This window comes from Acomys russatus, chromosome 20 (genome assembly GCF_903995435.1).
Source record: "Acomys russatus chromosome 20, mAcoRus1.1, whole genome shotgun sequence".
NCBI classification, from domain to species: Eukaryota; Metazoa; Chordata; class Mammalia; order Rodentia; family Muridae; genus Acomys; species Acomys russatus.
In genome coordinates, this window is record NC_067156.1 from 13414429 (window position 1) to 13429918 (window position 15490).

General features: G+C 42.8%; 1 protein-coding gene across 1 annotated transcript in view; it reads left to right on the forward strand.

Annotated features, from left to right (window-relative positions):
* The first annotated feature begins 1107 nt into the window (after positions 1-1107).
* The window catches only part of Galnt1 (polypeptide N-acetylgalactosaminyltransferase 1), a 79757-nt gene continuing 65374 nt past the window's right edge, over positions 1108-15490 (forward strand). The window contains exon 1 of the mRNA XM_051163091.1: positions 1108-1124. The gene's annotated coding sequence lies outside the window, so the exon portion shown is untranslated. The remainder of the gene's footprint in view (positions 1125-15490) is intronic.

A 15490-nucleotide genomic window follows, 5' to 3' on the forward strand; every position in this document is an offset into this window, starting at 1 on the left:
GGTGTGAAGTTTTCCCATTGTGGTTTTAATTTGCATTTCCCTAAGTGACTAATGATGCTGAACATCACTTGTAATCCTCTAAATATCTTTAGTAAAATATGTATTCTTTCATCTACTTGTAAATGGATTATTGGCTTTCTTTATTGAGTACGAGGAGTGCTTTAACATAATGTGAACACAAACTCTATATAAGATACACGGCTTGCAAATCTTCCAGCCTAATGTATCTTTATGGGTCTTTTTATAGATACATTATTCTTTTAAAGTCCACATTTTATTCAAAATATAGTTTTCCTTGTGGACCCTTAACAGGCTAATGATTGACTTGGTTTCAAAACATTACATTAGTATTTTTAAAATGGCACCTTTTAGCCATGCAGGCACTGTTGCCTAGCCTGTAATCCCAGCACTCTAGAGGTGGATTTGCTTCCCAATAGAGTACTTGGTACATGTAGATAAGTAAAACAAGATGGTAAAACCGTAGAGGTAGTTTTAATGTCATTTTCTGAGGCCCGGAGGCCCCGCACAAGGTTCTACTCTCAATCTATTGACAATACAGATCTAAAAGATTAAAACGGAGCCATTAACGTCTATGAGAGACCTTATCGTGTAGTTCCCAGCTTTGTGGTTGGCAAGCAGTTAAGATACAAGCCTCTCAATGCGCTATTGAGAAAAACGCAAAGGCGGTTGTTTGGTTGCACCTGGGTGATGACTGAGGCCCATGGTTCTGTCTGGCACGGAGCAGGGAGGCCACGCTGGGTTCTGAGAATGAGTAGTGAGGTCAGCTTCACCAGGGAAAGGGGCGGAAGGCATCAGCAAGCACCCCCTATTCTAGGGGGTTGGGGGAAAAGGCGGTATTTTTTTTTCCTGGTCCCCGAGGTCCGACGGCCTCTTCCGGCGGTGCGGGCCGGTGGCCTCCCCTCACCGCCCACCCTCGGTCCTGCAACCAGTCGCTGGCGCCAGGCTCGACCGAACCACTCATCCGGCCACAGGTGGCTCCGCATCAGGCGTGGCCTTGTGCGGCAGCCCCGGGCCTGAACGTTGCGAAGGCGCCTTCGTTGTCTGCCTCTCGCGACCTGCTCCCCGAGGCTTTACTTGCTGCCGCCGTCTTTGTCCGGACACAGGTGGGCATCCTCTCCGGCCCGAGGCCCCCGCCGCGACATCCCGATCCCGCGTCTCAAGGCGGGTGGGACAGGAAGCGACCGCACGCCGGAACCAACCGCGGCGGGGGCTAGGGGCGCAGCGGGCCGCAGCCGAGGGGGCGCCTGCTGCGGGGGTGGGGTGGGGCCGGGCATCCGGTGAGCGCCGCCCCGGCCTCCCCCACCCCGCGCAGCCGCACCGGCCGCCGCGGCAGAGCTAGTCCCGGGAGGAGGACTGCGCCCCGGCCGCCTTGCGCGCGAGCGCGCCGCGCCGAGAGAGAGACGCCGGGCGAGCGCCGGCCGCGGCTGCATGAGGCGCGGCGGGAACTAGCGCGCCGAGCCCGTGAGGCCCGCTCCGCGCTCAGGCTGGGGGCGGGCGCGGCGGAGGCGGAGGCGGAGCTCCGCCCGGGCCCGCCCGCTCGCCCGCCCGCCCGCGGGGGGCGCCGCCGGCAGAGGCCGAGGAGGCGGCGCGGCGGACGGCGGCCCGAGAGGAGCGCCCGCGCTGCGGCCCGCGGGAGCGCGCCGCCACCGCCCGCGCCGGCCTGAGGAGCGCCTGCCGCCGCGCGGGCCGAGGTGAGTGCGCCGCAGGCCGGCCGGTAGCGCGGGAGGGGAGGGGAGCGGGGCGAGGCGGAGGCCCGGGCGCGCCGGCGTCCTCGGCCCTTTGTGGCCGCGCGGCGGGGGCGCAGGGTCCGGCGGTGGGGACTCCCGGGCCGCCCGGGCGCGCGGCGTCTCCCTCTGCCGGGCAGCCGCGCAGAGCTGCGAGTTGGCGTCCTAGTTTGACATTGAGTTAGAAACCGTTTTTCTTCGCTAGACGGAAGTTTGTTTTATTGACTGAGGTAGATCTAAACATGGCTCCTGGCTGCTTCGGCCGTGTGGGACTTGCAGCCGCGGTACCCGGCTGACCCCGGCCGGTCTGGAGCGACGAGGGAGGAAGCCCAGGCCCGGGGCCGAGGTCTGTGCCTGGGAAGTAGCGGGCTTTTTGGCGATGGGAATGAATGAACAAGAGGCCACTCACCCACAGCACAATGTCGTGAGAGACTGACCAGGAATCGGGAATGACTTGCATCGTCACTGCTCTTACTTGCAGAGAAGACCCCCGTCCCCCCGCCCCCAAATTTATGACCTTGGCCTTATTTCAGCGTCACTCATGAGCCAAACTCCCTTGGCATTTTTGGTGCGTGTGGGCAAAAGGCAGAATAGTGGTTGCGCTCTTAAATTGTTTCTGGAGGACGGATAATGTCACCTACACCACACTTTGTGTTTAATAGTAAGTAGTACGTTTCTTTTAGGATCGTATCAAGAACTGTAGAAAGCAGGAGATCTTGTCCTAATTTTTATAAATAAAGTTGAGGCCCCAGGAAGTAAGGAAGTTTCTGGGCCACACGCTAAGCTGCAGAGTAGGGATTCAGAGCTGGGTTTTGGTTGTCTTAGGGCTCTTTGCCTTGAATCTGTGTAGACCTGGATGGTCCGGAGTGGCAGTCACTAGCCACATGCGGTTATTTAAATTTAAACTTAAAAAGTTCAGCCCTTGACTCAGTAGCCACATGTCAAGCACTCAAAAGCCAAGTGTACTATAGTTAAATTGTGCTAGTCTTGACCATATATCCATTAATTTATCTGGTAAATATTTATTGAGTGCCGCGTCTGTTTGGTTTTAAGGCTTAGGAATACTGTGGTGAATAAAAGACAGTGTGCTTGCCTTGATAGAGCTTGCATTTTACAAGCTAGCTTGAAAATCTTTCAATGGTACCTGAGCACCTTGATACTGCTTTCAAATGTGGTTCATGGACTGGAAATATCTTCATTACCTGGGGAGTCTCAGAAATACTTGTGTCACCCATCCATATTGACTGAATTAGTGTCTGTTTTTATTAGGAATCCATAATTGTGGTTTGAAATCTGAGAAGCGTTTATTCAAAAGTCAATGAATGATAAGTGGGTTTAGACAATGCTCCTTGGTTTGTTTGGGCCCTGTTTAATTTTATTATTTTAAAATGTGTATGGTTTTTTTTTTAACCTGGATATATGTCTATGCACTACGTCGATGCCCGAGGGCTTTAGATCCCTTGCAATTTGAGTTACAGTTGGTTGTGAGCTGCCGTGTCGGTGCTGGGAGTCGAACTTGGGTTCTCCAGAAGAACTGTTGGTGCTCTTCAAGTTATCTGTTCAGCACCATTTGTTTTTTTTGTTGTTTTGTTTGTTTTGCTTTGTTTCTCGAGACTGGGTTTCTCTGTGTAGCCTTGACTGTCCTGGACTAGGCTGGCCTCCAACTCACAGAGATCCTCCTGCCTTTGCCTCCCCAGGGCTGGAATTAAAGGCGTGCGCCTCCACGGCCTGGGAGCACCATTTGTTTTAAGCAGCGGACTGTACAACTTCTGGAAGTGCTCATGATTTTTGCAAACACTTAAGTGTCTAACTTCCTCGATGGAGTTTAAACTAAAGGAGAGCAGAGACTGTCATAGCTTTCTTTCCTAGCCATGTAGACTTTACAGTCCTTGATAAGTAGTAGGTGCTCGGTAGACGTGAACTGAGTGAATGAATGAGCGTCTTCAGTAGGTAAGACTGGTAGTCAGCCAAGCCCCTGATGGCATCTGGTGACAGCACCAGGCAGATTTAAAAGTAAGATATTTTTAGTGTTTCTTCTGGAGATTGTAGCTACCTGGGTGGCATTTTACTCCTGGCACGACTTCCTTACTGTTTTTTCTACGTTGACGCAGGGTCTCTTACTCTGGCTTAGGCTGGTCTGCGCTCACAGAAATCTTTTGGTTTCACCTTTCCAAAGGCTGGGATTATAACCTGAGACAGCAAGCCTGACTTTTTTATGGGGTGGGAGTGGTTTGATACAAGCTCTCACTGTGTGTAGCCAGCCCCTTTGCAGTGTAGCTCATTGACCTCCAACTTGCAGTCACTCTTACTTTAGCCCACCAAGTGCAGAGATTATACAGCCAGCAGGTCTGCCTATCTCTTCAGTAGCATGAAGTCATATTAATAAATTTAAATTATACTTATGTTAGCACCGGTTTTATGTATGTATGTGTGTGTTTAAAGATTTATCTATTTATGTATATGTGGGTGTTTTGTGTGTCTCTGTGTCTGTGCACCTAATGTATGCAGGGCTGGTGGAGACAGACGGTGTCAGGTCCGTTCGGCCCTCCCCTAAAGAAAAGCTATCGCTCTAGCCCCCCCATAAGGGATTTTTTAAAAAAGCTCAATCCCACACTTCATTTGGATTTGGAATCTAATCCAACATGCTGTTTTTCTCATACCTGTCTTTTGTTTTTCATAAGTTTGGCCTGGAGGAGTTTTTCTTTTGCTCTCTTTTGCATTCTTAAGACAGGTTTGTTGCTTGCTCAAGTAATCCTTTTGCCTCACTCAGCCTAGGAATGCTGCGGTTCTCTACCTTCCTAATGCTTCAACTCTTTAATACAGTTCCTCATGTTGTTGTGATCCCCAACTGTAAAATTATTTTCATTGCTACTTCATATGTTGCGAATCTTGATGTAAATACCTGTGTTTTCTGATGGTTAGGTGACCTGTGTGAAAGGATCATTCGAAAATCCCAAAGAGGTCGCGACCCACGGGTTGAAAACAACTGGACTAGAAGCATGAACCACTGTACTAGGCATTTGTTGGTGGTGGTTTGTTTATGGGTAACTCCCACAGACCAGATAGAATCATCCAGTCTTCGGAGTAGGCTTTCATTCTATGGAAAATAACACCACAGCGGACGAATAACATACTACACACACTTCTCATTCTTGGGTAAAATAGAGGGAAAGAATGCAGCAGCTGTATAGAGTAGGACTAAGAGTAGATGCTTACTGCATGCTCATTTATTCAATTAACATTTATTGGGTGACTAGTGTATGACAGTTCCCAAAGCAGACTCGAGGTAACTAGAGAACAGGGCAGCAACAGTCAAATGAGTCTAGACTTGATGCAGCAAGTGCTGCAGAGGATGATGGAGTTACTGCTTTTGGTCACCAGGTCAAAAGTGAGGGCTTCTCTGAGTGGCAGTTGATTTGTCTTGGCTTGTGGGCTTATTCCATCTTTGTTACCTCACAACACTGACATGCTCCTTTCTTCAAAGGCGTCGTGCTTATTTCTAGCTTTGTATCTTTATATATGATTTCCATTCGTGCTTATGAAGTGCTGCCGCTTGTTCAGAGATTGGATCACATTACCTGTCCTTTATGGAGCCCTTCACTGTTGACTTATGCTGTACTTACTCTACCTAAGTGTGTGGTGCTTGAGGGTAGGCGTAGCATTTGGTATTTGTGTCTGTGTGCCTTCTGTGTCAGGAGGAAGGATTGATAAATGGCTGAGGGAAGGTCTGGTTGTTTTTTTAAATTAATGTTCTTTTAAAATTTAGTTTATGTGTATGGGTGTTTTGCCTCCAAGTCTTTGCTGTACTTGGGTGCCTGCTGTTCCCAGAGGCCGGAATGCATGGAGTCCCTGGGCCTGGAGTTACAGACAGTTGTGAGATACCATGTGGATGCCAGGATCAAACCTAGGTTGTCTGCAAAGGCAGCCAGTGCTCTTAATTGCAAAGCCATTTTTCTAGCCCCTTAAATTAAAGTTTTTTAGTTTTTGAAGACAGGTTTTCTCTGTGTTGCCCTGGCTGTCCTGGAACTAGCTCTGTAGAACGCTGACCTTGGACCAGAGCTCATTGCACGCCTGCCTCTTCTTCCCAGGTTCTGGCTTTAAAGGCATGCTCCATTACCAGCCAGCCAAGTTAAACTGTAGTCGACTTGTAGTTCTGAGGAACAATTCAAGAAGCTCCCTTGTATCCTTTCTCCAGCCATTCCCATTGGTGTCATCTTGTAAACTATAGCACAGTGTTAAACCTACAGTAGCACTCTGGTACAGTGACATTTCAGGGGTTTCCATCTCAAAAGATTTCCTTATGTTGCTGTTTTTAAAGAGTTTATTTTGTATGTATGATTGCATGTGTATATATGCATGTGTGCTTCTGCATGTGCATGCAGTGCTTACAGAACTCAGAAGAAGGCATCAGATCCCTATAACTGGAGGAGTAAGTGGTGGGAACCTCCTTGTGGGTATAGGGAACCAAACTCAGGTTCTTTACATGGGCAGCAAATCTCTTAACAGCTGAGCCATCTCTCCAGTCCTTTATATTGCTTTTAAATCATACTTTTGTCCTATTTCCACCCTTCCATAAACTCTGAACTCACTAATTTGTTCTTCGTTTCTATAATTTTATCATTTCAAGAAAAATTTATAAATGGAATTTTATACTTTGAATTTACTTTTTCCACTCAGCATAAGAGAGATTTACCTAGGTTTTAAACTCTATCAATAGTTGCTACCTTTTTATTGCTGAATAGCATTTCATACTATGGATGCATTCTTAATTCAGTGTTGGGGATTGATAAAGAGCTAACAGGAGATATGAAATGTTCACATTTGGAATTCAAGAAAAGTGTACCAAATGTATTCTTTTAACCATTTAAAAGTTTTGGGCATCTGGTTACTTCCAGATCTTGATATTACAAATAAAAGTGCTAATAAACTTTGATGTACAGGTTCTTGTGTTTTGTTCTGTTCTCTCTCTCTCTCTCTCTCTCTTTTTTTTTTTTTTTTCCCTTGAAACAAAGTCTTACGTAGATTAGGCTGGCCTGAGGCTTGCTTTTTAGCTCAGGCTGACCTTGACCTCCTAATTCTGACTACCTCCCAGGTACTGGGATTATAGGCCCATCATGTTTGAGTATAAGTCTGTATTTCTGTTTCTCTGGGATAAAAGGGCAGCTGTGCAGTTATTGGGTTAGTTAAGTGGCATGGGAGCTGTGTTTTGAGGTGACTGTAACACTTTCCATTTATTACAGTGAAGCACAAATGATCAGCTTTTCTGCATCTTCACCACATTGTTTATTATCACTGTTTTTTATACTACCCATTCTGATAGTATGTAATAGCTCACTGTTGTTTTATGTACTTTTCCCTAATGGCGAATAGTGTTGAGCCTTTCATATGTTTGTTTTTAAATGATCCTTCATATAAACCCAGGGCCTTACTTGTGATAGGCAAGAAATCTGCCTCCGAGCTACGTCCCTTCAGCATCTTGTAATCTGTAAGTTTTCTTCAGGGAAATGACTTTTGCTTGTTTTCAAACTGGATTGTGTATTTTTACTACTGTGCTGTGAGAGTGCTTTATGTATTCTTGATACTAGTCTAGTCAGATCTGATTTGTCTACAGATTGCCTTTCCTTCTGTTCATCAGATGTTTTGTGGAGCAGAAGTTTTTTATTTGTTGAAGTCTAGCTTCTCTATTTTGTGGGCCATAGTTTTGGGGTCAAGCTCAATAACTCTAAAAGATCTAGATCCTGAAGAATTCCTCCTGTGTATATTTTTCTGGGAAGTGATATGCTTTATACATAATTCATTTTGAGTTAGTTTTGGGGAAAGGCATGGACTTTGGTCATGGCTTATTTAATACCTGTGGGTGTTCAGTTGTTTCGGTACCATTTTCTGAGAAGATTGCCTTTCTTCCATTGAATTGCTTTTGTGTGCTTCAAAAGCAGCTATGTTTGTTTATATATACTTAATGTCTGAAGTGATTGTCCCATTAATTTGTATGTCTGCCAGTACCACACAGCTTTGGTTACTGTACACTGACCTTCCATCTTACCCCAGTACACTCACTTTCAAAACAATACTTACTCAAATTTCTTTGCTTTTTCATACAAATTGTAAAATAATTTATATTTACAAAGACATCTATCTTGCTGACATTTTGATAGACTCCAGTCAATTTGGAACAAACTATTATCTTTACTGTGGTCACTATATATATGTTTATGGCATTATGATGTTTGCCAAACAAGTACTCTGTTACTATATCTATGTCTTAAATTTTGTTAGTTTTTTTTTTTGTTGTTGTTGGATTTTAAAAATACAAATATACTTTAGGAATGTTAAGTGGTGGGTTTTAAATGTCCCTTTCTTGGCTTACCTGCATTGACTAAAGTTTTTGTTGCTGTGTTAAAGAGGAGTGGTAAGAAAATACATCTTTCTAAGTGTTCATTCCTTATCTTTTTGTTTGATGCTAGCTATATGTTTTCCATAGATTCTCTGTCAAGCTGAGGAACTTCCCACTGTTCCTGTTTCTGTGAGTTTTTATGAGTGAGTGGCCTCGAACTCATAGAGATCTATCTGCCTCTGCCTCCCAAGTACTGGGATTACAGGTGTGTGCCACTGAACCCAACTTCCTATGCTTTATTTGTATGATATATCTTTTATATTTTTGCTTTCAACTTGCCTATACTGATTAAATATTTTAAGTAAATGTCCTGTAAACAGCTATAGTTACATCATGTTTTAAAATCTATTCAGACAGGTTCTATTTTTCACTGATACATTTAGGCTATTTATATGTAATATAATTATTACTATATTAGGGCATACACCTATCACTTGACTTTTGCTTCCTGATTTTTCTTTTTGAGACTTGTGGATTGCTTCAGCATTTAAGCTTTCTTTCTCATCTTGATCTATACTGTTTGGGTATAATTCTTTACTTTTTTCCTTTTTTTTTTTCCCCCCTAAACTTCTTTTCAGGGAGTGGTGTGGGATAGGATAAGAGCAAGGAGACTGAGTCTCACTTTAGCGCAGGCTGGCCTAGAACTCACTATGAAGACCAAGCTGAGCTTGACCATACTTTTACTTCTATGTCCAGGGTGCTGGAATTACTGGTGTCCACCACCATGCTTGGCTAAGAATTTTTATCATTGTTTTAAGGTAGGTCTGTGGAAATTCCTTTTCTTTTCTTTTCTTTTTTTTTTTTTTTTTTTTTTTGTACAAAGCTATCAATTCCCTTTCAGCTTTCTATGGGTAGAGGTTTTTTAATACTGATAACTTTTTCTTCCAGTCCTTGAAAAACATTACTTTCCTCTGGTTCTTGTGGTTTCAGGTAAGAAATTTGCTCTCATTAAAGTCACTTTTCCTATTTAGTTATGGCCTCTTTTCTCTCATTATTTTCAGAACTTTTTCTTTTGGTTTTATATCTTCTGATGCTTATGGAACCTTTTGGTATAGATTTCTTTGAGTTTATCCTATTTGGTGTTCACAAAACATCCTGAATCTTGAGGTTTATGTCTTTTGCCAAATTTAGGAAGTTTTCATTAATTTTTGAGTGCTTTTTTAGCCTTAATATTTTTCTGCTTCCCTTTCTTGTAAGACTGGCATGAGCAGTAGTAGATCTTTAGTTACAGGTTAAGACTGTCTGTGATTTGCCCATTGTTCTTCGGTCTTCCTTTTGTTCTGGTTGGATACTTTGTACTACGCTGGCTTCCTGTGTACTTCCTCTGTCCTTTTATTTTGCTTTTGAATCTGCCTACCTAGATTTTTAAAAATTTTTTCAGCCTTTTAAATTTCTGTTTGGGTCTTCATCTGTGACATATTTGCTTAGTATTTTTTAGAGAGTCCTTGTAATTGTTGAAGTGTTTCTGTCAAGGCTATTGTAAAATTGATAATTTTAACATCTATTAGTGTTCTTTATTTTTGTTGTTGTTGTTTTGTTTTGTTTTTGTTTTTTTAAGAGAGTTTCTCTGTGTAGCCTTGGCTGTCCTGGACTTTGTAGACCAGGCTGGCCTGTCTGCCTTTGCCTTCCTAGTGCTGGGATTGCAGGTGTGTGCCATCACGCCCAGCTCTCTATTGTTTCAGTTGTTGAACTCTATCATTTGGACGTGTGTGTGTGTGTGTGTGTGTGTGTGTGTGTGTGTGTGTGTGTGTGTGTGTGTGTGTGTGTGTGTGTGTGTGTGTGTGAGAGAGAGAGAGAGAGAGAGAGAGGGGGGGGATATCTTATGTTCTCTGTTAAGCTTTCTGTTTTCACTGAGTTTTGGAGGGGTATCACTTCAGCAGAGGAAATGAAGGGAAACATTGTTTGCTACCTTGTTATCAGCATTATGAGGACTCAGAAGTACAGGCTCACCATTTGACTCAACAGAGAGCTTACCCAGTCTTGGGCAGGTGAGATGCCTTGTAACAAGCTGATATGGATGAACTGTGCTTCCTGTTGTGGTTTCAATGTGAAATGTATCCCATAGGTTCATAGGTTGAGCTATTGCTCTGTAGCTAGTGACACTGGGAAAGTTATGGAACTTTCAGGAAGTGTTGTCTCAGTGGAGGAATTGGGTCACTGAGAGTGGGACTTGAGACTGTATAGCCTCCCTCTACTTCCTGTTCATATTGGGTATCTTGAGTGTGGGTGCAGTGTGACCAGCCAGCCTAAATATTAAAGAAAAAAAAAAAAGATCACCTTAAATTAGAGCTGTCCTCTCAACTCTCACTACTGTTGTTCTGTCTGCCTTAAAAATACTAAAATTTTTATAGGAATATAAATACAAGGAAAACACCAGGAGAAAAGTTGAACTGGATGGCTAATCACTGGTTTAATGTTTTACGTTTTAATGTTTTAAAAAGAAATGGCCCAGCAAGAGAGCTCAGTAGGTAAAGGCACCTACCTCCAAGCCTGATGGCTTGAGGTCAATGTGATTCTACCATATGGTAGAAGATGAGTCCTCTGACCTCCATGCATACACTGTGGAATGTATGCAGATATACATGCACAAAATAAAATTTTTTTTAAGTAAGTTTTGTTTTCAAAAGAAGCAGCTAACACTAGGCAACAGTAGTCAAAATGTAGTCCCTAGACGACAACCTGGTACCTAGTCCATTAGGAAGCGGAGAGTAAGCACTCAGAAACATGCAAACTAAAACAACCTTTAACATAGGAATTGTATATGGCAGCTTTCTTTTGCTTGCAATTCATATTTTACATGTACTGAAAAAAGTTACTCCATGGGAAGTGGAAATGTCAAATATTGGCTCTTTAGGATATTTGCTTCTGACAGTTTGGGGATATTACAGGTAAACATGAGAAGACGAGGTTTGTATATGTTCATCTGGTAGGGCTTGGGAAGATCACTTTGAAAGAATTAGAAAGAAGTCCGCAGACGGGCCATGAACCAAGAGAGAAGCAACAACACAAACAAGTTTCTGTGATTGTTTTTACATCGTGTATCACAGATCTGAAGTAGATGGTGGTGCACTTGCCTGCATCCAAGTTTAATCCCTAAGACTCCCGTGGTGGAAGGAGAGAACTGACTCCCACAATTTGTCATCCGACCTCATATATACCATGGTACACACCCCTCACTCAAACAAACAAGCACAAATATAGTAACTTAAATAGTTATACAATAATTATGTTTTTATAAGACTCTTTTATAATAATTGTTATTTTTGACCTCTTGATGACACACTGTTTTGGGGTCTGTAAAGACCTCTAGGCATAGTTATGGTCTGAAGTGTCCTCCACAAGCTTATGTGTTGAGTGCTGGCCTTGCAGTTTGTGCTATTTTGAAGGCGGTAGAAGCTGGTAGAAGCATATCAGTAGAGGGAAGGGCTTTGGAAATCATGCCTGCTTCTAGCTCTGTTTAATCTTTCTGCTCTCTGGGAGCCTGCTGTGATGGAGCCTCCCACATGCTTCCTCTGTCATCAACTAGTATACCCACTCCATTGTGATAGATTGTCATCTTCTGAAACTATACCTGAAGCAGATCAGCTGTGCCTGTCCTTGGGTCCAAACTCTATCAGACCGTAGACAAGACCTTTCTGGGGACCTGAAAAATGATTTGAAGACTGTCTGTTAGGTTAGGTGGCCCAGTTCTTGCTAGATTTTTGTTGTTGTTGTTTTTAAATGTTACCATTTCTTTTCTGTCCCCCCTCCCCCACTTTCTTTTTTCTTTTCTTTGGTTTTTTTTTTTTTTTTTTTTTTGAGACAGGGTCTCTCTGTGTAACGTTGGCTGTCCTGGGCTCACTTTGTAGACCAGGCTGGCCTCGAACTCACAGAGATCTGCCAGCCTTTGCCTCCTGAGTCACACTTTCATTTATAAAAAGGAATGGTTTGCAATGATGGTGGAACCACATTCACACTTGAGTTACTAGATTGTATTTTGTACTTGATAGTTTATGGTCCAAGTTGATAATTGAAAATGTGGCTGTAAAACACTGTAGATAGTGTTGGGACTGTGCCAAGCATTATTCTACGTGATCTACTTACATTAACTGGTCTTTATAAGATTAAAGGACATGCATAGATTAAGTGGTAGAACTGTGATTCTCATCTTTTTCCTTGTCATTTTTAAAAATTTTTAATGTGTTTGAGTGTTTTGTCTGCATGTGTATCCACATTTTTACACATTACTGCTAAGGCCAGAAGAAGTTGTTGGATCCCCTGGAATTGTTTTATAGGTGGTTATGAGCCACCATGTGGGTGCTGGGAATTGAACCCTAATCCTCTAGAATAGCCAGTGCTTTTAGTCCCCTTTTCATCTTTTAACATGCCAGTCTTGCTCCAGAGTTTGTGGATTTGACTATCAAACTAGATTGCTTTGCTAAAGTAGTTTAGGCCAGATTGAGAGAGACTAAAGGGAGGGCTGGGGAGAGGTTTGAGACAGGGACACAAGTGCCCAGGCCGCCCGTCTTGTTATGTACATGTCTGACCTTGAACTCATGGTCTTCTGTCTCCACTTCCCAAGTGCTGGGATGACAGGTATGTGCTATGGGGTTGAGAGGGCCTTTGAAATGCCAAGTAGAAGTGTATTATGGATGGTTGGAAAGCATGAAGGGCCACTACAGAGATCGATGAAGACGTTGAATGATATGGTTGGAATTGATCTAGAATATACCTGGAGATAAATATTTATTTCAAAAGCCCATATGTAAGAAGTGAGGCTCCATGTCACAGTGCAGGAACATTCAGGAACATTTTTAGAGAAGGAATCAGGCATTACTGGTGGGTAAAAGAGCATTTTGTCACTTGACCTCTGAAGGGTTACCATCATTAACAACATGGGAATAAAATATGAGTGTTACAACTGGAGCAATTAATGTGTTCAAGTTTTCTTTTTTCCTTCAGTGCTGAACTCACAGAGTGCTAGTCAAGCACTGTGCTGTTGGATTGCCACCTCATCACTCAGTGAGTATCTTGAGACATAACCATTATGAGTGCCAGAGAGGAGCTGCAGGTGGAGCTAACTGCAGGTGACATATGAATGACTGGACCTTGTTGGGAGAAGTCTAGTCTCGAGATGAAAACAGAGAGAGGCTAAGAGGGCTAAGGCATAAATCTAAGGGAATACTTACAGTTGGGGCCCACAACAGTGAAAAGATTGGACATATTTTTATTTTCTTCTGTGGGCCAAGTGCTATGAATACATAGTGAACAAAACATGTTTTCTGTCTTTGTTGGTCGTATAATTCAATGAAGCATACAAAGTTAGAAAGTAAGTAATAGAGAAATAGCATCTATGTGGAGATTCTGAAGTCAAAACATTTTAATGTAAAGAGTACTAGCAAAAGGATTCTCAGTAAGAGGAATAGTATGTTCAGAGGCTGTGTAACAGGAGAGGGTGTGGTCTGAATGGAACTGGAAGATCAGTGTGGCTGAAAGGCCCTGGGCAAGAGAGTAGGGTAAATGCAAAAGTGTCATGACAGCTGCGTAGTACCTTGTGCTCAGAGTTGTGTAGCGTCTTTGAACACAATGAGCTCGAGTATGCTTGCTCAGAGTTGTAGAGAGTTTGTTTTTCTAGAGAAGCAGAAGGAAGAAAAATGAGTCAGAGTCTTGCTTTGTAGTTCAGGCTGGCTTTGAACTTGTGACCTTACTGCCTCAGTCTCCGAGTTCAGGCTTATGTCACTATACCTGGCTCAGAAGTCATGGGTTTTTTTTGTTTGTTTTTTTCCCCCAGAGGGATTCACCAACTGTAGTGTCCTGAGTTTTAAATATTTATTTATTTATTGTTTTTGTTTTTGGGGTTGTTTTTTTTTTTTTTTAAAGACAGGGTTTTTCTGTGTAGCCTTGGCTGTCCTGGACTCACTTTGTAGACCAGGCTGGCCTGGAACTCACAGTGATCACCCTGCCTCTACCTCCCAAGTACTGGGATTAAAGGTGTGCACCACCATGCCCTGCAAAATTATTATTTAATAACAAACCTTTTGGTGTGAGAGGGAGGGAAAGCATGTCAGTCTGAAAACTGTCCGCAAGAAAAAGACTTGGTATAGTCATTTGTTTACTGTGAGAGGAAAAAAGTGATTTGTGGATCTGGCAAGGGAAAGAATTTAACTGTATTCTTGGAAGTCATTATTCTGAAACTAATGGAAAGCAGGTCACTTTAATTTTGTTTTCTTTTAAAATTGCTATTGGGCCTAGAACCTTGCAGGTATACATTTTTGGAATCACAGTGTTTAAATACCAGTGAATAGAACTAGCTATAATTTGTACGTTCAGAAAGATACAAAAAATGAGTCCTTTATTTAAACTATTGAAGGTTTCAAGACAGCCAGGCACAGTGGCTCACACGTTTAATCCCAGCACTTGGGAAGCAGAGGTACGTGGATCTCTGAGTTCTCAGGGGCCAGTGTGGTCTACAAAGTGAGTCCAGGAAAGCCAAAGCTACACAAAAAATCCTGTCTAAAAAAATAAAACAAAAACACTTCAAGATAATATTAGCAGATTGTTAAATCAAATGCAAAATTCCTTCTAAGGCAGCCCCATGTGACTATATGTTTTATGGGTCCAAAAAGTCTGTCTCAAAAGAAATTTTAGAATTCCTTTAATTCAAGAGCCTCCTTTTATAGAATAGGATGTGTAATAATATATATAATTTGATGTTGGTTATTATTACTGTACAGTGGGACTCAAACATTAAAATATGGCTTTGAGTGTTTTGTTACTTTAAAAAAAAGATTTACTTACTTACTTTATGTATGTGAGTACTCTATTTGCATGCCAGAAGAGGGCGTCAGATCCTAGTATAGATGGTTGTGAGCTAGCCTGTGGTTGCTGGGAACTGAATCAGGACCTCTGGAACAGCAGATGGTGCTATTAATCACTGAGCCATCTCTCCAGTCCTGTGTTTTGTTACCTTTAAGTCTGTAGGCATACTGAAAGTATAATTATTAGTGTCCATGTGGTGTGCTTGGACTTGAGTGTGAGTGTTTGTATGTATGTGAGTCCATACATATGACTGAGAATGTGGACTCTGACATCTCCAGGGAGGCAGTGTTTCTTAGTTGAACCCAGAGTAGCCGGCCAGTTTGCTAGGGAATCCCTGTAATTACTATTAGTTTCCCACAGTGAGGCTGTGTAAAAATAATGGCAACTAGGTGAAATAAGTAATTCCAAAGACATTTATATTAAGATATTTCCCAGTTATCCAACAAAATTTTGAAGTTTGTTGTTGTTGTTGTTGTTGGAGGGGTTGGAGATGTTGTTCAGTAGTAGAGAGAGGCTGACAACCACAGTCCAATATCTAAGTAAACAGTTTTTC